Source organism: Sciurus carolinensis, chromosome 12 (assembly GCF_902686445.1).
Source record: "Sciurus carolinensis chromosome 12, mSciCar1.2, whole genome shotgun sequence".
NCBI classification, from domain to species: Eukaryota; Metazoa; Chordata; class Mammalia; order Rodentia; family Sciuridae; genus Sciurus; species Sciurus carolinensis.
In genome coordinates this window covers 74,340,408-74,365,814 of record NC_062224.1, presented here as the reverse complement: position 1 = coordinate 74,365,814, position 25,407 = coordinate 74,340,408, and the positions used below count along the sequence as shown (strand labels likewise).

The window sequence follows — 25,407 nt, the reverse complement described above, 5'->3', positions numbered from 1 at the left end:
CTAAAACCCTCAGAAACTATAAAACAGAAAATAATACTTGTTGTAAAAGACTCTGAGCTCCTTGAAGAAAAGCATTACACCCATGAAGGACTCTTCTTTTAAGCTAGTTCTAATGTCACTGGATGACAGAGGGCACTTAAGAAACTTTTGATGTGTTTCTGTCTTCTCTAAATTCCCTGGATGCTAGAAAATCAAATAAGACAGCCCAAGAAAAATATTTCCAAACAAAGCAAATAAAATCCCCCAACATACTTTTGACGTCAAAGCAATGCTTTGTTCACATCTAATACTAGTGTATAAACTGGTGCTGATGAGTCAACAGTGGTTAACAGATGAAATATGCAGCCTCATATCTCTATGGGGGCCTTCATATTCTGTTCAGAGAATGTAACTCTACATGGTGGGACTTTTCTCTCAGCTAATAGAAATACATTATTTGATTAGCAAAAGTTGGTGCCCACCATTCGACCCAGTTACCCCACTCCTCAGTTTATACCCAAAGGACTTAAAATCAGCATACTACAGTGACACAACCACATCAATGTCTGTAGTAGTTCAATTCCCAATAGCTAAACTATGGAACCAACCTAGATGCCCTTCAACAGATGAATGGATGAAGAAAATGTGATACATATACACAATGGAATATTATTCAGTCTTAAAGAAAAATAAATTATGACATTTGCAGTTAATTGGATGGAACTGGAGAATATTATGCTAAGTGAAATAAGCCCAAACCCAAAAAACCAAAGGCCGCATGTTTTCTCTTTTAAGTAGATGCTAATCCGTAATGGGTGTGGGGAGAATGAAGGAACTTTGGATTGTGCAGAGGGAAGTGAGGAGAGGGGAAGGGGTGTGGGGATGGGAAGGATGGTGGAATGAGATGGACATTATTACCCTACACACATGTATGATTACACTACTGGTGTGACTCTGCACCATGTTCGGACAGAGGAAAAAGTTGTGCTTCATTTGTATACAATGTGTCAAACTGCATTCTATTCTGATCTGTAACTAATTAGAACAAATTAAAAAAAAGTTGGTGCCACTGACTTGAACAATTTTTGAAAGACAATTTTATTTCTTTATTTTAAATTTTTTGGTACTGGGGATTGAATCCAGGGCCTTGGACATACTAAGCACACCGTCTACCACTGAGCTGTACTCCCAGACAATTATTGCTTGATCTATTAATTGATTGAGACAGAATCTTGCTGCATTGCCCAGGTTGGCCTTGAACTCCTGGGTTCAACTGATCTTCCTTCCCCAGTACCTCAAGTAGCTAGAGCTGACTACAGCTCTAATTATCTTTAAATTTTTATTTACAGAAAACTCATTTAATCCAGTTTAGTGGTGAGTTCTTTAGCCTTTGCCTTTTGCAGCTTGACACTGTGAGCCAGAAGCTTTGGCTCCAGGACATTGCTTCCCCAGTGGCTGCAGATCTCATGTCTGCCATTGTAATTGGTCCTGAGAGCTTCCACTAGCTGAGCCAGAGCTCCTTTGTCTTCTGAGTTAACCTGTGTGAGGACAGGTGCTGAGTGTCTTCCTGAGGACGAGGTGTCCCAGCTGGGCCTTTTCCTGGATGATATAGTAGGGGACCCCTATCTTTTGACAGAGGACAGGCAGGAAGACAAACAGCTTGATGGGATCCATGTCTAGTGAAGTCACCACCCACTGAACCTTCTCGTTCTTCACCAAGGTGGTGATAGGAAGTCTCTTCGTGGGACATCCCCCTTACAGGCAGCATGGGTCAACAGTTTCTGCTTCTTCTCTTGCTTTATCTCTGGTCTGTATTCATGGGCCAGTTTACACAGTTGAGTAACTGGTGGCCCCAAGCCTGGGTGAACTGGTTAATCATGGGAAGGCATTTTCAGCAGCGTATAGGAAATAGCCTTCTGCACCACATCTGGATGACATGGGGCCATTTGACAAAGCAAGTGAGTCCCTTTGGGGCTCTTTCTCCAGTACCAAAATGTTTAGACTTTTTTCAAGCAGAGAATATTTACTCTTTTGACCTCCTGTTTCTTTATGACAGCAGGGCTGGGGCCACCTTCTTCCCTTTGGCCTTTCTTGCTTTTCAGCATCTTGGGTGACTGGAGAAGAGAGAAAGAGAGGCAGAGAGAAAGAGGAAGGAGAATTGTGGAGATTGTCTGAGAGATGACCTGCTGTTTAAAAATTCAATGATTTGGTCAATTTCACTCCCCAGTTTGAATTTACCAAATTATGTTGCATGCATGTACAAATATGTAATAACAAATCCCACGATTATATATAATTGTAACGCACCACTAAAAAAATTCATGTTACTTTTTATTTTTGTAAAAATAGTCTGTTCATTTTTTCACTTGGTATTATCATTAGACCCTCATTTGACAGAAGAGCATTCTGTTGATGATGTCGGGCTCACTCTATAAGTGAGTCATTCGCCTGAGTGAGATTTCTTGCCATGGTTTATATCATAACCATGGTTAGCATGGAATGGTACCCTGCCAGTGGGCTGCCCGGCTGCAGGTTTAACACTTTCTTCTTTTCCTCTGGTAAGAGACTGTTATAGCTTGAAGTGCGATTTCTCTCCACCCACCTCCGAATTCATATGTTGAGTCTCTAACTCACTTCAGAATGTGACCTTAGTTTGAAATAATGTCTTTGCAGATGGGATTATCTATATTGAGATGAGGTCAATTGGGGTGGGCCCTCACGTCAACGTAACTAACGTGCTCATGGAAAGGGCGGATTTGGATCCAGAAGCATGCGCACAGAGAATTCTGTGAGAAGTGATTGGGCAGAGACTGGAGTCATGCCTCTATGAACCAGCATATCAAAGATCGCCAGCAAGCCACAGGAAGCCAGAGCAGAGGCCTGGAACAGACTCTTCTCACGGACCTCAGAAAGAACCATCTATGGTGATACCATGATTTAGGACTTCTAGCCTCATCTTGAACTCAGACTCGTAGCCTCTAGAACTATGAGAAAATGAGTATCTATTGCTAAGGCCATCCAGGCTTTGTCATGGCCACTCTAGCAAACCACTGTACCATGGGAGGCACTTGGGTGGGACCCTTCAATGTGGCTCCTGCCTGGCTGCCTTCACAGTGTCTTTGAGACTGACAGGAAGACTTCTGTTTCCCTTCCCCACTAAAACTCCCCTCCTCCCCTCTCCGTATTTCTATCCTCTTGATAGTTGTGGGAAACTCCAAGACCTAACTCCTCAGAATTCTCTACCTTAGTCACATGCAGTCAGGTACATGATGTCAAGCCCTCCTTTCCCAAAACTCCAAGTTCTATGACTGGTTCTTTGGAATCCTCCTCCTTGTCAGCTGGGAAGTGGACAAAAGTACCTGAAGGAAGAGAAGAGGAAATACCACACTCTTTCTATGAGTTCTCTGCAAAGACCCTCATCTCTTCATTCATTTGGGTGGCAAATATTTATTTAGTGCCAGGCCCCCTCTTCTAGACCCAACAGTGAACAAAACTAAACTGCTTTCTTACATTCTAGAGGGAGGATAGAAAATATGAAATAAACAAAATATATGACATATGAGATGATGTTAGGTGCCAAGAATAATAAAATGGTATGGGAGGAATTGGTAGTTTGGTTTTCTATAAGATTTATAGAGGAGGGAAGATCTCTGTGATACAATAATATTTGTACGTAAGGTTGTGAGAAATGGAAGTAAAGCAGGGATACACTTTAAAGGAAGAACTCTTCAGGAAGAGTGAGTAGCAAAGCTCAGAAGACAGGGAATATTTGGCTTGTGTAACAAGCGCCTAAGATAATCAGTTTGTAAAGAGAAAAGGTTTATTTCCACTCAGAGTTTTAGAAGGACCCATCATTAGGGAAAAATACAACTTAAAGGCACAATGAAATACCTCCTCATACCGACCAGAATGGCTAAATGCTGTTTTTTTTTTTTTTATGACAATACTAATTGCAGATAAGGTTGTAGAGCAATTGGGGTGTTCATTCACTGCACCTGGGAGTACAAAATACTACTTTACTAAAAGCATTAAAAGTTTTCTTATCTATCTTAGCCTATCCTTTCTGTATGATTTAGTGATTCTACTTTCTATTTGCTGAGAGAAAGAAAAGTTTATGTTCATATAAAAATACGCATACAAATGTTTATAGAAACTTTATATGTAATCTCCCCAAACTGAAATCAACCCAAATGTCCTTCAGTGGGTGAACTGGATGTGTCCATGCAATGCAGTACTTATAGCAATAAAAGGGGACCAATCACTGACACATGCAAAAGTATACATAAATCTCAAGTGCAAAAATCCCTAGTTAAGTCCTTAAAATTATATGCATATAGTCCAAACTGCTACATTATTTCCAGGTATAGGATAGAAAACACTTTTTTTGGGGGGGGGGTGTGGATTGAACATGAGACTTACTAAGTGAAAGTGAAAAACCAGACTCAAAAGGCCATTGATCATATTCCATTTATATGCCATTCTAGAAAAGACAAAACAATAGGGATGGAAAAGAGAGAGGTGGACTGAGGGTGAGGGTGGGATTGATTGCAAAAAGGCAGCATTGGAGAATTTCGAGGGACAATTTTGTATCATTTCTGTACCATGATTGTGGATATATACCTCTATCCATTTGTCAAAACCCATAAAACTTGACATTCACAGAAATATATCTTACACAGCATGTAAATTAAGAAATAAAATTTTAAAAACATGAAGAAAAAAAAAGAAATTGAAAAAAGAGTCTGTGTAAATCTGTTCTTCCTATTATGAAAAAAAAAATGGGAAAATAAAATCATCTTGATCCCTGAAACTTAGAGCAGTGGTTGAGAACAGATAACTTAATTCTCCTTCATGAATACATAGTCTGGTTCCTATTTTTAAAAGTTCTTCAGTTAGGAAGTAAATGCAGGGAACAGTATAGTCTGAGAAGTTGTTTTTTGGTATTATAATTTTTTCCATCTTAATATTTACCATTGAAAACATTTGGAGAGGGTCAGAACTGACAGAAAATAAGCCATATGCTTATCTTCTCTTCTTTGCAGTATATAAATATTAAGAGGACGGATGAATTTCACCATACTAGTGTTATGGAGGAAACTAAGAGTAAAACATCAAGTTGTTTATTTTTTCCCCTTAGAAATCTGTTTAATCTAAGAGACATAATTAATTTTTAAAATCTAGAAATAGTTTAGAAATCTCAAGTTATGTTGACTATCAGAAATGAATTTATTTGGAAGGAATATTTAGTGCTGAGAATCTATCTTATTTGACAGCTGAAATCCTACCACAGGATGAAGATCAGTGTTATTTCTGAATGAGAAGTTGCTTAGGTCACCAGATGGCCAGTACTGTAAGTCTCTTTCCCTGTCACCAATTGCTCCCTGTGAATTTTCTTTCTAGGGATGTGCTAAGAAAGTCCTAAATGGAAATAAACATGGTATATTCCTTTCCTGTCCTTGGTTGCTCTGGCTCCTTCTCTAGGGGAAGGTGAGCCATCTCTGGCTGAACCAGCTGGGAGCACTATGAGAGTGGACCATGAACACATAGGACCCTTCCTGCCCCTACAAGGTGCGAATTTTATAGGAACAACAACAACAAAGCAGGTCTACAGGGGAGGGTGATGAAGTGTGGAGGGTCAAAGCATCTTGACCCTGAGGGTTTCCTTTATCAGAGGCTAAAATTGACAGTTTTATCTGCTTATGTGAACCTAATACAATTTGTGATGTTCTCTAGTACCAGTGACCTCATGGTGCCCAAAGCTGGCTCACAGTAGTCGGTACTGAACTGGTTTTCTTAATGAATGGAAGTTGAGGTAGAGATTAGGAATGAATGGGAGAAATAAAGGTCTAGAAAGACCCAAAGCTCCTTTTGATTATGCTGAAGACAGCCAGAGGCCTCCTCCTAACAGTGGCATCTGAACTTTTTACTAGTCTGCTAAAATGTTTCCCTGTTCTATTTTTAAAATGAGTCCTTGGCCTGCAGTGGTCTTCCGGCACCTCCAGAGTCATCTTTTCCATTGGTTCAAGTGCAAAGCTTCCCAGGAGGGTGAGGTTGAGGGAAAAGAGGGTAAGATGGTCAAACAAGGAAAAACATGCCCAAGGGAATTTATGGCTGGGTACAGAACCTTTTCTTTGCACCTGAAATACACCTGACACATGGGGCAAGCCATGAAAAGAGACTTAGTGGAGTAAAACTGAACAGTGTTTGCTACATTGCTATTCTGCATAGGGTGAGTTTCTAAAAGCCATTGGTTGAGATGAAGTGGGGAGTGTTACAGAAAAGAGAAAGTGTAAGCCTTGCACAGAGCAGAGATTCACTCCTGTCCCCAACTTCACTCCAGCTTCCTCAAAGCTGTTGGGCTTCTTCCACCTTCATGGAGACCCAGCCCTTCTTCTCATCTCTCAGGCAGAGTCCTGCAGCTCTTGCCCTAGGAATAGTCTTTTGCTCTATACCAGTTCCCCAGTGTGGCCAGAGTGTTTTTCTGATAACACACCAGATTTTGTCACCCCTTGCTTAAGGCATTCAGTGCTGGGCTTTGCATTTAGAATAAAACCCAACATTCTCTTTTTATAACCACTCTGTTGAGGTATGATGGACACATATGATTGATATATGCAGCTTGCTGAGTTTGGAGACAAATGTTCACCCATGAAACCATCACTACAATTTATGCCATAAATCTATTACCTCCACCAACTTCCTTTGACTCTCTTCATTCACTATTGTTATTATTTTGTGATAAGAACATTTAACATATGATCTTCTCTCTTAGAAAAATTTTATATTTTGGTATTGGGGATTGAACCCAGGGGCACTTTACCACTGAGCTACATCGTGCACCTCCAGCCCTTTTTATGTATTTTTATATTCTTTCTAAGTTGCTGAGGTCAGCCTTGAACTTGTGATCCTCCTGCCTCAACCTCAATCACTAGGATTACAAGCATGTGCCACTAGGCCTGACTCTGTTAGCAAATTTTAAAGTATGCAATACAGTATTCAGTATAGGCACTATATCGCACAATCTCCAGAATACTATTAGCTTGCACGACTGAAACTTGGTACCCATTGACTAATATCTCCCTGTTTTCCCTCCCCCAGCCTCTGGGAGCCACCTGTCTACTCTTTGCTTCTATATATTTGACTATTTTATATTCCTCATATAAAGATACTATGTAATATTTGTCCTTCAGTGACTGGCTTATGTTCCTCAGTATAATGTCCTTTAGGTTCATTCATGTTGTCACAAAAAGCAGGATTCCCTTCCTTTCTAAGATTGCAAATATTCCATCATATGTATTTGCCACATTTTCCTTATGCCTCCATCTGTTGATGGACATGTAGATAGCACCTGTGTCTTTGTTATGGTGAATGATACTGTAATGAATATGGGTTTGCATATATCTCTTGGACACACCGATATATATATCCATTTCCTTTGGATATATTCCCAGGAGTGGTGTTGTTGGATCAAATGGTAGTTCCGTCATTAGGGGAATTCCTGAAGAGGGGGATCTTAACTCAGGACAAGTGAGGTCCTTGGTGTATGTGAAGGAAAAGAATCTCAGCACATACCAGTCAGAAACACAGATAGATTTATTTAGAAAGCAGGTACGCCTTCAATGGAGAATGCAGGCCATCTTGAGAGTGAGAAGGTTTTGGAGTAAAACAGGGAATACGTATTCAGAGGAGAATGTGGGCCATCTCCAGAGAGCAGAGATGGGAATTTGGGGATATAGAAAAAGAAAGATAAACTGAATATCAAAAGGGAAGTGCCCATTAACCTGAGGAATGCAGGAAATGCCCATGAACCTTCCAAGGGCAGAACAAACATTAGTGAGTAAGTAACACAGCCCATGTCCTTGGTCCACACCCTGGGCCCCCATCCTTGGCTGCAAAAAGTAAGATGATGCAGACAAAATCCAAGAGCAGGGGAAATGGGTGCAAAATTGTGTAACTCTGCCCTAACTCCACCTCTAGTCTGACCCCTAGCCACTGACCCTCTATAAATACTATGACCCATACTCCTCCTTCACTAGGAGGGCAGATAACTTGCCTTGTTCACAACTGTGTCTAACCCAGCCTAGAACATTACAAGGAACTTTGTAATCAAACACAACAGGTTCGCTCCTGGGTGAGTGCAAAGCCAATAAGCCCAAGCAGAAGATGAGAGTGAAGGAAGGTTTTACTCACAGCAAGTTAGGAGAGCCCTGGGGACAACTCCCAAAGCAGTGCCTTAGCACAGGAGCCCTGGGGACTTTACTAGGGGAACTTAAGCATATTCATAGCTTCAGAATGAGAGTATAATAAGCAAAGAACTGTGATTCAGCATGACTTAGTAATTTTTGGCTTGTTCCTTTTATTTAGATAAGGAAATGATGATGATGATGATGATGATGATAATGATAATAAATAACTTGAAGTGTTATTAACATTTAAAAGGAGAGCAGCTTCTTTCCTATAAGCATAGAAGTCTGCCTCTAGCAGTTTCTGCCTAACAGCTAACATTTTCAAAACATTTGTGAATAACTCAATAAGTGTTAGTGTTATAAGCAAATGATTGAACAAATGACTGGAAGGAACTGTTCTATTCCTGATCTTTTCCTTGTCCTCTCAGAAAGATTTTGATGATGCTTTAGCTACAATCCTCAGCTAGCTTTTTTTGGGTCACTACCTAAAAAAATGAGACATATGAAATTGGAAAAGCTCGAGTTCTTAGAGCGGGAGAAGATAGCACTGTTAAGGACTGGAGGATGTCTCTCCAGGGAGGTAAAAGTTCCTCGTAAATGTGAACTGATGAATTTTCTGCCCATCTCCATCCCTAGCTTACTGAGGTATAATTGAAAAATAAAAATTGCATGTATTCCAGGTGTACAATACTGATACTGGAGACGGGAATGCTTGTGTCTATCAAAGGGAATCTGGGTCCATGAATATAAGGGCAAAGTTTTAATGGTGGGAAGGGTGGCTTCACTTCCAGGTGAAGGGTGTAGGCCTGATTCAGAGAAGTCAACGCTGCCTAGAACAAAAGAAGGCCCAGCCTTGTGTGGAGTGGTGGGGGCTGAGGGGAAGGTCTGGCATTCTTATGGTAGAATTTTAAAGGAGAATGGAAGACTCTCCCGTAGCCCCTAGTTCTCTGTAAATATTAGAACTCCAGACCAGCAAGGGGCTTTTCACTGTCAACATAGTCCACATTCTCCCTTGAATGTGCCTCTGCTTTCCTAAATGAACCTCAGTCCATGCCTCTTGATTGACACATCTTTAAATTCACTTCTGAGAATTTTGTCAAGAATCCCACGTACATGCCTGTAACGCCAGTTACTCAGGAGGTTGAGGCAGGAGGATCATGAGTTCAAGTTCACCTTGGGCAACATGGTAAGACTCTTGTCTCAAAAAAGTGAATAAAATAATAATAATTAAAAAAAGGGCTTGGGTACTACAAAAAACAAATAAGACAAACAAACAAACAAACAAAAAATCCCTCTAAAACAAAAAAATCCTACTTATCCTGAGTTGACTCTCATTGGGCAATTATGCCTCAATAAAGCTGGAGAGATCTGAATAGAAAGTTAATCCACTAAATTTGTAAAGAACTTTTCCTTGGAGAGTTGTTCTCCAGTAGTTAAAATGTTACCTTCATCTGATCTATGAACTCCAGCTTTTACAATTTCATATAGTGTCATATATGTATTTATATACACATTCATGTATATTTGTTTATATATACATATATATTTATATATACACACTTTTTTTTAATCCAAAATAAATCAGAGAGAGATTCTCCAAAGAACAGCAGAACATTGTTGTGTGCAAAGCAATGTTCTGAAGAGAAGCTTGTTTTAGTCAGCTTTTTTTTTTTTTTTTTTTTTTTTTTTTTAACCACTGTGAACCAAAGAACTGACAAGAACAATTTTAGAGGAGGGGAAGTTTATTTGGGGCACACGGTTTCAGAGGTATTGGTCCATAGATGGTAGACTCTATTGCTTTGTGCCTGAAGTGTGGCAGAAAATCAAGGCAGAAGAATGTGGTGGAGGAAAGTGACTTAGAACATGGCTGCCAGGAAGCAGAGAGAGACTAAGTGCAGCTCAAAAATATAAAGCCCAAAGGCATACCCCCAATGATCCACCTCCTCCAGCCACATTTTACCTCCAGTAGTCACCACTCAGTTAATCCCTATTGGAGGATCAATGCACTGATTAGGTTAAGGCTTTCATAACCCAATCATTTCACCTCTAAGCTTTCTTGTGTTGTCTCACACATGAGATTTTGGGAGACACCTCACATCTAAACCATAATAATGCCAGAGTAAACTATGAGCATATTCAAAGAAGTTGAGGGGCAAGGCAAAGTTTTTAAAGACAAAAATGAGGAGAATTACATCAGATATTTTGAAACAATAACCTTTGGCCACAATGATGAATAGCAAGAGTGGCATCAATACAAAGGCAAACAGTTGCTGGGCAGATGTTTTTGCAGAAGTACTTTTTGTATAAGGCTGTGGTGGACTCCGTGCAAAGTTGTGGTCCTAGAAGAGTGTTTTGTGATAGCTATCATCAGGCAGTCATGTGTAAGGCCCTTTCTTTAATAACCTACAAGTTTTAATTACTTTTTTGTTGTTGTTAGAGTTGACGCCAGTGACTCCATTTTGAGTCTGACAGCATTCCCATTATTTTCACTACACACATGTGTATGTGTGCAAGCACACCCACACATGCATACACACAATGGAATATTATTCATACTAAATAGTTAACTTTTAATGTCTGGGGTGTTAGTTTGCAACACAGAATTATTGGTGATTGTGGGGAGGAGGCAGAAATCAACTCACAGAACTGAGGCACAAGCTGTCAATCCCATCTGCTGATGGAGCTTGGATGGTGCAGAACTTGAGAGCAAATGCAAAAGTGTTAACCTAAAGGAAAAATGTAGCACAGTTCCTCTTCTGCCATGCCCCTTCCAGAGTGAAGATATCTTCAGATATCCCTTTTCCCTATCCCACTGTCAAAGAAGGCTACCCAGAGCTCACCCTTAGCTCTTTTCTCTCCTCCATTCCCAAGCCACCATGAGCAGCTGAGCTTAACTTCCTCGATGGCTCTTGCCTCCTTAACTCTGCCTCCATTGTCTTCTTCCCAGTTCAGGTTACCAACTTTGGTTGCCTGGACCACTTCAGCAGCATCTGAAAGTAGTGGAGCCTTCATTTAAGTTTTCCCTAAATACATCATACACACCAAAGTCGAAGGGGAAAATCAGACCTTGTTCCCCCTCTGCTTACCATCCTAAATAACATCTCTTAGCATTTGGATAAATTCTGACTTATAAGGCCTTTAGGAACTTGCCCTTATTTTTTTCCTCTTTTTAAGTCACTTTCACTCTCCTCCAACCCACATATTAAGTTCTCAAACAGTGGACTTCTTTCAGTTCATCAGATACCATGGCCTTGGAGTAGCACTCAGCCTGGAAAACTCTTTCTCCCCTCTTCACCTGGCTGGCTGCTATTTATTCATTAGGTTGACAAAGTGGCATTGCTTCCAGGAGGTCTTCCCCAGAGTCTAGATTAGGCACTCTTGCTAATCCTCGCAGAGCAGAGACATTTTCTGGTTGGTTCACCATTCCTAACACTTGATGCAATGCCTGGAACATCATAGTTGCTTTAAAAAGTGTGTTGACAAGAGAAGATTCCTAAGTGTGCCTCTAATATATTCAGTGTTGGTTGTTGGGAGACCCAATTCCTTTGTGCTCTTCTGGCCTAAACTTTACTCCTTGTCTTTGCCCTGTTTGAGGCTACTCTGCCTAGGACTGGCACCTAGGTAACCTCTGTCCTCTACTCCAACATAGCCAGACTCTGGTTACTTCGGTGTCTGCTTTACATCAACAACCAGGCTCAGTTTTAGGTCCTGTTCCTCATGTTATTGCCCAGTTATTTCTTTAGATATGGTAATTATTGGAGGAAAAAAATAGGCATTCATAATATTCATTGTTGAATATCAAGGAAACTGAAGCCCAAAGATGAAGTGCTTGCTTCTGGCATCATTTCTTGTATGAAGAGGCCTTAGGCCATGGGTAGTCCATATGTCAGAAACTTTTCCAAATTCATAATTCCAAATACTATAACTCCATAACAAACTAAATGACAGATAATTAAAATATCTGGAATAACGTATGATGTTCAGTAACTTGGCAGATTGCCTTTATATCTTGCCCACGCTTGAAAAATATGTCTCATAAGATAATCAAAGTGCTTCACCACCTGCTCCCACTCTTTTTTTTTTCTCCAGGGCCTAGATTTTAAGTGTAAGGTTTGCCTTACTTTGAGGACGTCAGTGAAACTCCTGACGCCTGTCTATCAGCTTTGATCTCAGCCGTCGGATGCCATTGTGAGAATTTCCTTCCCACTCCCTTCCTTTCTAGTGTTCCCTAGCATAACTTGCAGTTTGACACTTACCCATGAACATCAAGAAAAGTCACAAAAATTGGATTTTTTCAAACTGTCGAAAATAACGAGATTCGGCGAGGAAAGAAATTGTAGTAATAATCTTGACCCCTTCTCTACCTCTTTTGGCCTATCTTTGGCATTACCTTCTCAAGATTGCCATAGAAACTGCTGACTCTTTCTTGTCAGGGTGATTATACTTTTTCAGAATTTGACAACTAGAAGATACAAATGGAAAACCCCAGAGTCTTAATTCCAACTCCCTCTCCCACATTGGTGCTGCTTATGCCAATTGGAGAAATGGGCTTTGTTGTGTTTTATTTTGTATTCCCCTAACAAATACAGTGCATCTGTTTCGTGCATGTGTGAGAGGAAGAATACTGGTTACCCAGACATATGGGGAAGCACCAGATTTTCTAGGTTTTATTATATGACTTTAACTATCTGCTTGACAGATACGGTAATCATTACAGATTGGAAATACCTTTGTCAGACAGCAATTTCCTGTGATGGGCAGCCACACAATTCTACATGATATATTGGGTTGACAGTTTGCAGGGAGATCCAGAAAAAGAGTGTAAAAAACTGTGAAAGGGAAAAGCTTATTTTAGCCAACAGACTTGGAAATCTCACAGACGTTATAGGATTCTTTTAAAGCTACGCATGATTTCTCCTCATCAACTGCTAATTAAGGACATTAATTTATCTATTTGTTTGATACTGAAAACATAAGGCTTAGTTCAGCATGAGTTATAATTTATCACGGCTTCAGTATCTTTTGAGTAATTTGAAATTATGCTTTGCAATAAATGATTTATGAGCAGTTTATAAGCACTCTTATTAAATCAGCATTTTTTATGTATTATTCTTTGGAATTACGTACCTCTGGAGACTATTAAAGTTTATTACTCAGTGTTCATTTTAATAAGAACCTTCTGACATTCCCAAGGGCCTGAAAAAAATCATCTGGGAGTTCCTGCCCAATATGGAACATGGTTCTGGTTGAAAGGGAATCCTCTTCATCAATTTCATCAATACGTTTTTTCAGTGGTTCATGTTTGCTAGGTAGGGGATTGAACCCAGGGCCTTGATGCATGCTAAGCAAGTGCTCTACAGCTGAGCTCTATCCCCAGTCCTTCATCAATACTTTTAAATGAGAAACCAGTGGATGGTCCAAATTTTAGCTTTTATGTAATGGCTCATGCTGGAGCTTCCTGGACATTTTTACTTCATGACTCACTTGTAAACTTCCAAATCTGTAGCAGCAGCACTGGCACGCAGTGAATGGGTGCACATCTGGAAAACAGCAGCTAATGACTGCAGGGAAGGCTCACACTGGATGCCACATATCGCATGCACCCGAAATTGGCTGGGTCCTGAAGTCTGACTCTAACAGCGAGGGAAGAGGGACAGAAGTCAGGAGACATTGAAGAAGAATGCTAGATTATTGGAACTGCATTGTGCTGAAGTACTGCAATGGATCAATTGTCTGAGTGTCAAACGAAAAGCTAAACTTGCTTTCCAGACAGACAGACAGACTCCATCCATCCTTCATGCTCCTCCCTTACCACAAACACAGGCAACCATCGTATGCACCAGTTGAGATGCTGAGGACTTAACATATGAGGACAGAGCTCTCAGCACTTCTTCTGTTCTGTTGGATATTTTAATTAATTTTTTCCCCACACACTGTATAATATTATACCTGACCTGCCTTTCTCTTGCTGGATTTGGAGTGATGTCCATTGGTTATTGCTTGCCAACCAGTAGCTATTGTTGGGTGGACTGCAGTGTTTATTCTGAAATCATTTAGACAAATATTACATTGCATTTCATCCTCAATATTTAAATAGGAATGGAAAACAGGAACACCAAAATGTTGATATGAGTGACAAAGACAAAGACAAAGACTGTGGCTCTCAGAGTATTTCATTTAACTTCAGTTGGACATTGATCCCATCTGAGAGCTGACTGTGGTGTTCACTTGTAGAGGAAGAGAAAATAAGTCAAGACCGACTTGGGAATAAGTTGTTGAAGATGTACTAAAAGTAAGATATAATTAGGGGTGTTACTTTATATTTGAGTGTCCTAGAAAAAGATATCTTCCTTATAACATGTAAGGCTCTATTGTTCAACCTTTCTATATTTTTAGTGTATTTTCTTAGGAATTCATTATTTGTGAAAAATCAATGATTATCTCATTACCCCATCTTTCTCCATCTTGGGCAAAAGGGTGCTGTTATGTTTCAAACACTGTTCACTATCATATTGCATCACTACTTATTATTTGTGTTAAAACCTGCATGTGCATCTTGCCTCTTTTCAAAATGTAAAAACTCATTTTTAACACTTTGCTTAACACAAAATATTATTCATCTTTAGTTTTTAAATTGTGTGTCTATCTTTGAGTAGATAGGAGAATTCTTGCCAAGAAGATAATCTATTATCATTATTGAAATGTACCTATAGACTATTCCAGAACTTTAAAATAAAAAGGAACTTAAGCAATAAACTCACTCTGTGTTGCTAACCTTATTTCGAAATGTTCAGTTTTAAAAAAGTCTTTACTTTGATGATGTTGAAAGGCACAGCCAGGAAACGGAAATAGGTGAATAAGGGTTGATTATGCCTATAGGGATAATCCTCAGAATTAAATTGAAATTAAATTGTTATTACCTTGCTTGAAAAAAATGTAACATTGTGTATTTCTTGGAATTTATAGAAATATAGGCCAGATGTGTACTTGACACTGAGAAGGTATGCACTTGAAGAAATCATTTAGCCTTGGGGATTTAAACCCCTCCACCTGGTGACTTAAAATGGACTTTCCCAAGCAGAACAGAACATAGGTGAGGGAAATAGTTGGACTTGAGTATTGGGGTGATTCCTGGTTTATCTGTAAAATGGGGACTGTACATTCCTCAAAAAGTGTTAGTTAGTCTTCCACTAGGCAACATTTATAAAGTGCAGAGTTTGGGGATTGCCATACTTAGTGCTACTCTGACAATCATTTATTGTCCTTGAATTGTAGAAGCCTGATCATGGTAGGCTGAGTCACGTCTCCTAAAGATACCCATGTTCTAATCCCTGGAATCTGGTAGTGTGTCACATGGAAAAAGGGGCTTTGTAGATGTGATGAAGAATTTTGACAAGGGAAGTTTACCCTGGATTATCTGGGTAAGCCCAGATAATCATGGGAGTCTCATAAGAAGGATCCAGGAGGATTAGTTTCAGAAAAGCTGATGTGAAGGACAGAGAAAAGTGGAGGGAGAGTTTAGAAGATGCTGTGTTGCTGACTTTGAAGATGGAGAATGGGGCCTGCAGCCAATGAATTCAGCAACCTCTAGAAGATGGAATAGGTAAGAAACCAGATTCTTCTCTAGAAGGCTCACAGTCCTGCTGACACCTTGATCAGCTCAGTGAATTGCATTTTGGCTTTCTAACCAATAATAAATGCTTGTTATTTTAAGCCACATAGTTTGTGGTAATTTTTTACAGAAGCATCAGGAAATGAATATGCTGATTATTATTTTGGTAGCACATGAAAGGTTGTCTCCTTCCTCCCCTTCCTTCAAACACAATCCAATGGAATGAACCGTATTTGGTCTTTATCTGAGAATGAATGGTAATCCAAATGCCCTTTCCTAGTGGTTTAGGGGTGGGATTATTATCCAGTTCCACTCCATGAGTCAGGAGAGGAATACTACCGGGTGGGAAGCATTCTGGGGAGGATTTACTCCCTAATAAAAAGAGCTGTCAAGGTAAGAAATCTTGCCTCTTTCTGCCTGGCTCAGACAAATTTAAGGGAGGATGTAATGCTTGGCACTGCACTGAAAGACTGTTAATTATAATGGTGAAATCTGGGATAATAAGACTGAGAAGTACAGTGAGAAGGACTGACCAGAGAATAACTGAAGATTACTTGAGGTGAAGAGAGGCTCAATATATTTCCATCATCAAAGCATCAAAGAAAAGAGCTCTGAGTTTGCAGTTCAGGCAAAGTTAGTTTTCTGTAGGGAGTTTGTGATTGATTTGGGAACTTTAGATTGTGAACTCAAGATGCTCTGTCAGAAAACAAGCCTCACACAATGCACTGGCAGGATCGTTCCCATGTAGGCCTGGAAACTCACCAAGCATCTTTTAAAAAATAGCTCTTGCTCTCACTGAGCTTTTCATAGAAGGACAAGCTGATTAAATCTCATTATACTGAACTTGGCCAGGGAACATTCACTATAGAAAAGCATTCCATGTATGATGAGTTTCTCTGGAATCCACCAAGAATTTTTTTCTCTTTGAGGGGCCTTCTCTTGTATTTCTTGCCATGGTGAATAGAAACCCAGTTCTCTTCCTAGTTATCTAGGTCAGAAATATGGGCCTCTGCCTCCTTCTCCTCTTCTTCTCATAGTTACTTGTTGGCCTTAGCATTCTTGTCCTCGTGTCCCTCTCTTCTGTCTCAGTTTGTCCCTTCATCATTGCTCACCTAGGTTACTGCAATGACCTCCCAACACGTCACCTTGTCTTCTGCACTTCCTCCAAGCAATCTGGGTTCCACACTTCAGCCAAATGATCTTTACAAACTACAAAGCTGATCATGACAACATCCACCTTTACCTACAGGGAAAAGTACAAATATCTTAGTAGCATTGCTAAATAAATCCTTCCAAGGTGTGACTCTTCATTGGAGTCTGTGGATCCATCTGATCAGTCGAAGCAACCTTCAGGTCCCTGGTGGAGCAGGCTGTGTCATGTCTCTCTGCCTTTAATCATGTCATCCCTCTGCTGGAATTGAAATCCTTCGCCTTCTGCATGCTCAGCCCAACCATCCTCACTTCTGGGATACTTTCCTGGCCCTCTCTTCAGCACTCAGGGGGAATTGGCTCTTTCCTGCTGGGTGCATGCATCCTGCCTCCCAGCTCTGTATTCTTTTTTTTTTTTTTTTTTTTTTAGGGTAATGATGTTTATTATATTTTTCCCCTCCCCCCCACCCCTCCCACCCCTCCCACCCCTCCCACCCCTCTTTTCCCTCTACACAGTCCTTCTTTCCTTCATTCTTACTGCTCTCCTTAGCCTAACTCTAAACCTAACCCTAAACCTAATGCTAGCCCGTCCCACCCCCCATTATATGTCCTCATCCGCTTATCAGCGAGATCATTCGTCCTTTAGTTTTTTGAGATTGGCTTATCTCACTTAGCATGATATTCTCCAATTTCGACCATTTGCCTACAAATGCTATAATTTTATCATTCTTCATTGCGGAGTAATATTCCATTGTATAAATATGCCACAGTTTCTTAATCCATTCATCAACTGAAGGGCATCTAGGTTGGTTCCACAATCTGGCTATGGTGAATTGAGCAGCAATGAACATTGATGTGGCTGCATCTCTGTAGTATGCTGATTTTAAGTCATTTGGGTATAGGCCAAGGAGTGGGATAGCTGGGTCAAATGGTGTTTCCATTCCAAGCTTTCTGAGGAATCTCCACACTGCTTTCCAGAGTGGTTGCACTAATTTGCAACCCCACCAGCAATGTATGAGTGTTCCTTTTTCACCACATCCTCGCCAACACCTATTGTTGCTTGTATTCTTGATAATCGCCATTCTAATTGGGGTGAGATGAAATCTTAGGGTAGTTTTGATTTGCATTTCCCTTATTACTAGGGATGTTGAACATTTTTTCATATATCTGTTGATTACTTGTACATCTTCTTCTGTGAAGTGTCTGTTCATTTCCTTAGCCCATTTGTTGATTGGATTATTTGTATTCTTCGTGTAGAGTTTTTTGAGTTCTTTATAGATTCTGGAAATTAGCGCTCTATCTGAGGTATGGTTGGCAAAGATATTCTCCCACTCTGTAGGCTCTCTCTTCACATTTCTGATAGTTTCCTTTGCTGAGAGAAAGCTTTTTAGTTTAAATCTATCCCAGTTGTTTATTCTTGCTTTTATTTCTTGTGCTATGGGAGTCCTGTTAAGGAAATCTGATCCTGAGCCAACAAGTTGAAGATTTGGACCTACTTTTTCTTCTATAAGATGCAAGGTCTCTGGTCTGATTCTGAGGTCCTTGATCCATTTTGAGTTGAGTTTTGTGTAGGGTGAGAGATAGGGGTTTAGTTTCATTCTATTGCATATAGTTTTCCAGTTTTCCCAGCACCATTTGTTGAAGAGGCTATCTTTTCTCCATTGCATATTGTTGGAACCTTTGTCTAGTATGAGAAAATTGTATTTATTTGGGTTTGTGTCCATGTCCTCTATTCTGTACCATTGATCTACCTGTCTATTTTGGTACCAATACCATGCCGTTTTTGTTACTATTGCTTTGTAGTAGAGTTGAAGATCTGGTATTGCAATACCCCCTGCTTCGCTCTTGCTACTGAGGATTGCTTTAGCTATTCTAGGTTTTTTATTCTTCCAGATGAATTTCATAATTGCTTGCTCTATTTCTGCGAGGTACATCATTGGGATTTTAATTGGAATTGCATTGAATCTGTATAGAACTTTAGGTAGTATAGCCATTTTGACGATATTAATTCTGCCTATCCAGGAACATGGGAGATCTTTCCATCTTCTAAGGTTTTCTTGAATTTCTTTCTTTAGTGTTCTGTAGTTCTCATTGTAGAGGTCTTTCACCTCTTTTGTGAGATTGATTCCCAAGTATTTTATTTTTTTCGATGCTATTGTGAATGGGGTAGTTTTCCTAATTTCTCTTTCTGAAGATTCATCACTTATGTATAAAAATGCATTGGATTTATGAGCATTGATCTTGTAACCTGCTACTTTACTGAATTCACTTATGAGTTCTAAAAGTTTTCTGGTGGAATTTCCAGGTTCCTCTAAATATATAATCATGTCATCAGTGAACAGGGATAGTTTGAGTTCTTCTTTTCCTATTCGTATCCCTTTAATTTCTTTGGTTTGTCTGATTGCTCTGGCTAGAGTCTCAAGGACGATGTTGAATAGAAGCGGTGAAAGAGGGCATCCCTGCCTTGTTCCAGTTTTTAAGGGGAATGCTTTCAGTTTTTCACCATTTAGAATGATATTAGCCATGGGCTTAGCGTATATTGCCTTTATAATGTTTAGGAATGTTCCCACTACCCCAATTTTTTCTAGTGTTTTGAGCATGAAGGGATGCTGTATTTTATCAAATGCTTTTTCTGCATCTATTGAAATAATCATGTGATTCTTAACTTTAAGTCTGTTGATATGGTGAATGACATTTATTGATTTCCGAATGTTGAACCAACCTTGCATCCCTGGGATAAAACCCACTTGATCGTGGTGCACTATCTTTTTAATATATATTTGTATGCGATTTGCTAGAATTTTGTTGAGAATTTTTGCATCGATGTTCATTAAGGATATTGGTCTGAAATTTTCTTTCCTTGATGTGTCTCTGTCTGGTTTAGGTATCAGGGTGATATTGGCTTCATAGAACGAGTTTGGTAGGGTTCCCTCCTCTTCTATTTCATGGAATAGTTTGAGGAGTATTGGAATGAGCTCTTCTTTAAAGGTTTTGTAGAACTCGGCTGAGAACCCATCTGGTCCTGGACTTTTCTTTGTTGGTAGGCTTTTGATGACCTCTTCTATTTCATTGCTTGAAATTGGTTTATTTAAGTTGTGTATGTCCTCCTCGTTCAGTTTAGGTAGTTCATATGTCTCTAGAAATTTGTTGATGTCTTCAAGGTTTTCTGTTTTGTTGGAGTATAGATTTTCGAAATAGCTTCTAATTATGTTTTGTATTTCACTCGTGTCTGTTGTGATGTTTCCTTGTTCATTCCGAATTTTAGTAATTTGAGTTTTCTCCCTCTTTCTCTTTGTTAGTGTGGCTAAGGGTTTATCAATTTTATTTATTTTTTCAAAGAACCAACTATTTATTTTATTAATTTTTCCGATTGTTTCTTTTGTTTCGATTTCGTTGATTTCAGCTCTGATTTTAACTATTTCCTGTCTTCTACTACTTTTGGTATTGGTCTGCTCTTCTTTTTCTAGTGCTTTGAGCTGTAGTGTTAAGTCATTTATTTGTTGATTTCTACTTCTTTTTTGAATGCACCCCATGAAATAAATCTTCCTCTAAGTACTGCTTTCATAGTGTCCCAGAGATTTTGATATGATGTGTCTTTGTTCTCGTTTACTTCTAAGAATTTTTTTATTTCCCTCCTGATGTCTTCTGTTATCCATTCATCATATAATAGTGTATTATTTAGTCTCCAGGTATTGGAGAAGTTTCTGTTTTTTATTCTGTCATTTATTTCTAATTTCAATCCATTATGATCTGATAGAGTACAAGGTAGTATCTCTATCTTCTTGTATTTACTAACAGTAGCTTTGTGGCATAAAATATGGTCTATTTTAGAGAAGGATCCATGTGCTGCTGAGAAGAAAGTGTATTCATTCTTTGTTGGATGGTATATTCTATATATGTCCGTTAAGTCTAAATTGCTGATTGTGTTGTTGAGATCTATAGTTTCTTTATTCAATTTTTGTTTGGACGATCTATCCAGTGGTGAGAGAGGTGTGTTAAAATCGCCTAGTATTATTGTGTTGTGGTCTATTTGATTTCTGGAATTGAGAAGGATTTGTTTGACGTACGTGGATGAGCCAATGTTCGGGGCATAGATATTTATGATTGTTATGTCTTGCTGATTTATGCTTCCCTTAAGCAGCATGTAATGTCCTTCTTTATCCCTTCTGACTAGTTTTGGTTTGAAGTCCACATTATCTGAGATGAGGATGGATACTCCAGCTTTTTTGCTGTGTCCGTGTGCATGGTATGTTTGTCCCCATCCTTTCACCTTTAGTCTATGGGTGTCTCTTTCTATGAGATGAGTCTCTTGCAGGCAGCATATTGTTGGATTTTTCTTTTTAATCCAATCTGCCAGTCTGTGTCTTTTGATTGATGAATTCAGGCCATTAACATTCAGGGTTATTATTGTGATATGATTTGTATTCCCAGTCAATTGACTCATATTTGTTTTTGACATGATTTGGTTTCTCCTTTATTTGGCTATTCCTTTAGGCTAGCGCCTCCTGTTGCTGATTTGCATCGTTGTTTTTCATCTCTTCCTCATGGAATATTTTGCTGAGAATGTTCTGTAATGCTGGCTTTCTTTTTGTAAATTCCTTTAGCTTTTGTTTATCATGGAAGGATCTTATTTCATCGTCAAATTTGAAGGTAAGTTTTGCTGGGTATAAGATTCTTGGTTGGCATCCATTTTCTTTCAGGGCTTGGTATATGTTGTTCCAGGCCCTTCTAGCTTTTAGGGTCTGGATTGAAAAATCTGCTGATATTCTTATTGGTTTCCCTCTGAATGTAATTTGATTCTTTTCTCTCGCGGCCTTTAAAATTCTGTCTTTATTTTGTATGTTAGGTATTTTCATAATAATGTGCCTTGGTGTGGGTCTGTTGTAATTTTGTATGTTTGGAGTTCTATAAGCCTCTTGTACTTGGTTTTCCATTTCGTTCTTCAGATTTGGGAAATTTTCTGTTATTATTTCATTGAATAGATTGTTCATTCCTTTGGTTTGTTTCTCTAAGCCTTCCTCAATCCCAATAATTCTCAATTTGGCCTTTTCATGATATCCCATAGTTCTTGGAGATTCTGTTCATGATTTCTTACCATCTTCTCTGTTTGTTCAACTTTGTTTTCAAGGTTAAATATTTTGTCTTCAATGTCTGAGGTTCTGTCTTCCAGATGTTCTATCCTATTGGTTATGCTTTCTATGGAGTTTTTAACTTGGTTTATTGTTTCCTTCATTTCAAGGATTTCAGTTTGGTTTTTTTTCAGTATCTCTAACTCTTTATTGAAATGATCTCTTGCTTCCCGTATTTGGTCTTTTAACTGTTGATTGGTGCGATCATTTAATGCCTGCATTTGCTCTTTCATCTCCTCCTTCAATGCCTGCATTTGCTCTTTCATCTCCTCATTAGCTTCCCTGATCGTTTTAATTACGTACATTCTGAACTCCCTTTCTGACATTTCTTCTGCTGTGCTGTCATTGGGTTTTATTGATGTAGTATCTAGGTTTGTTTGGGACATTTTCTTCCCTTGTTTTCTCATAATGGTCAGTTGTCAGTGGGACCCTGAGATATTGCAGTTTTCCACTATTGGCTTATAGTGTCCCAGTAGATTTCCAGTGTATCACCTCCCAGCCTTCAGTAGCCTGATGTCTTGGAGGAATCTGATAAAGCAGCTCATTCGAAGAATACTGCCCCTAGCCCCCTACTGGTTCCACGTTTTGGAACTGGCTCTGTGCGGAAATGCTCTCACTGTGGGCCTGCACCGTGCAGCTGGCCGTGTGGGAAGAGCCCACTGCCGGAGTGTGGAAGACTACCTTGGGAAGACTCAAGCTGCCCTGCCCGGCTCTGCTAAGCCACCTCTATCTGGGCCTGCCACCCGGGCTGAGCTTTACCCAGTGGGCAGACTCACCCGTGGTTCCACTTCAGTCCGAGTCTCTCAATGCCTCCCCTTCTTAACTCCTGGGTTGTGGAGCGACCGGGGGTGCAGTCTCCCTCTAGGCCGCCATCTTGGATCGCCCCGTGAAGAGAGCCCGCAGCCGGAGTGGGCAGAGCCGCCTGAAGAGGTCTCCGGCTGCCCTGCCCTTATCCCTGAGGCTGATTGCAGATCGAGGCTCTCCGCTGGTTCTTTGCAGGAGTACACTGCACTGCAGCGGCTCCGGGACTCGGAGCCTGCTCTGTTCAGACAGGCTCTCACTAGCGGGCCAGTTCCGTTCCGAGAACCTGGAGAAGCTGGCTGTGTGGGCGGGGCCCACCGCCGGAGTGCGCAGGACTGCCTGTGGATGACTCTAGCTGCCCTGCCCGGCTCCGATAAGCCACCTCTATCTGGGCCTGCCACCCGGGCCGAGCTTTACCCAGTGGGCAGACTCACCCGTGGCTCCACTTCAGTCCGAGTCTCTCAATGCTCCCCTTCTTAACTCCTGGGTTCTGGAGCGACTGGGGGTGCAGTCTCCCTCTAGGCCGCCATCTTGGATCGCCTCTGTATTCATTTATTGTCCCTTTCCTAATGTATTTCACTGCATAATCATCACAGATTTTATGCCAATATTTTGAAAGTAATTTTTTACAAAACTTTCCTTGGTGCAAGAGGAGGATGCGTGGAATTCCTGTGTGTATCCACTAAAACTGAATAGTCCAAATGGATGCAGGTCATTTCTTCATGACGGTTTAGTGAATATTTTTTTCTGGTCTGACAAATAATTAATGCATTTGTTGTAATTGACTTGTGATTTGTAGTCCGAATAGGACCCTTGAGAATATTTGTTATGCTGTTGAAAAGTATGAACTTAGAAAATGTTAATCTTCTGTGTCTGAAGATTTTGTGCTGCTGTCATTCATTTTGTTATCCTCAGTGCCACTCATCCAAGAGATGTGTTTACCATTAATACTACAGCATTCTGAACAAACCGTGCAAGTTGACTTTTGGAAATATACTGATAATCATGCACTGAAAATTTTAGGCTCCCAGCTGTCAGTGTGAGAGACCAATGCATATTCATATGCCACTGGTGAATACTTGCTGCTCTGTTTACTTTATTTTTTAATTATTTTTTTATTTTTAAGATTGCATTTTGAGAAAGAGTGAAGCAGGGGGTATCGCAATACCAGATCTTCAACTCTACTACAAAGCAATAGTAACAAAAACGGCATGGTATTGGTACCAAAATAGAAAGGTGGATCAATGGTACAGAACAGAGGACACGGACACAAACCCAAATAAATACAATTTTCTCATACTAGACCAAGGGGCCAAAAATATGCAATGGAGAAAAGATAGCCTCTTCAACAAATGGTGCTGGGAGAATTGGAAATCCATATACAACAGAATGAAACTAAACCCATATCTCTCACCATGCATGAAACTAAACTCCAAATGGATAAAGGACCTCGGAATCAGACCAGAGACCTTGCATCTTATAGAAGAAAAAGTAGGTCCAGACCTTCAACATGTCGGCTTAGGACCAGACTTCCTCAACAGGACTCCCATAGCACAAGAAATAAAAACAAGAATCAATAACTGGGATAGATTCAAACTAAAAAGCTTTCTCTCAGCAAAGGAAACTATCAGCAATGCAAAGAAAGAGCCTACAGAGTGGGAGAAAATCTTTGCCAATCATACTTCAGATAGAGCACTAATCTCCAGAATCTATAAAGAACTCAAAAAACTCTACACCAAGAATGCAAAGAATCCAATTGACAAATGGGCTAAGGAAATGAATAGACACTTCACAGAAGAAGATCTACAAGCAATCAACAAACATATGGGAAAATGTTCAATATCTCTAGTAATAAGAGAAATGCAAATCAAAACCACCCTAAGATTCCATCTCACCCCAATTAGAATGGCAATTATCAAGAATACAAGCAACAACAGGTGTTGGTGAGGATGTGGGGAGAAAGGTACACTCATACATTGCTGGTGGGGCTGCAAATTAGTGCAGCCACTCTGGAAAGCAGTGTGGAGACTCCTTAGAAAACTTGGAATGGAAACACCATTTGACCCAGCTATCCCACTCCTTGGCCTATACCCAAAGGACTTAAAATCATCATATTACAGAGATACAGCCACATCAATGTTCATAGCTGCTCAGTTCACAATAGCCAGATTGTAGAACCAACCTAGATGTCCTTCAATTGATGAATGGATAAAGAAATGTGGTATATATATACAATGGAATATTACTCAGCCATAAAGAATGATAAAATTATGGCATTTGCAGGCAAATGGTGAAACTGGAGAATATCATGCTAAGTGAGATAAACCAATCTCAAAAAACCAAAGGACGAATGATATCGCTAATAAGTGGATGATGACACATAATGGGGGTGGGAGGGGTTAGTGTTAGGGTTAGAGTTAGGGTTAGGGAGCGGGGCAAGAATGGAGAAAGGAAGGACTGTATAGAGGGAAAAGAGGGGTGGGAGGGGTGGGGGGAAAGGGAAAAAATAACAGAATGGATCAAACACCATTACCCTATGTAAATGTATGAT

General features: G+C 39.9%; 1 pseudogene; it reads right to left on the bottom strand.

Annotated features, from left to right (window-relative positions):
• Positions 1–1,337: 1,337 nt before the first annotated feature.
• LOC124961405 (60S ribosomal protein L7a-like) lies at positions 1,338–1,925 on the bottom strand (annotated as a pseudogene).
• Between the last annotated feature and the right edge of the window lie 23,482 nt (positions 1,926–25,407).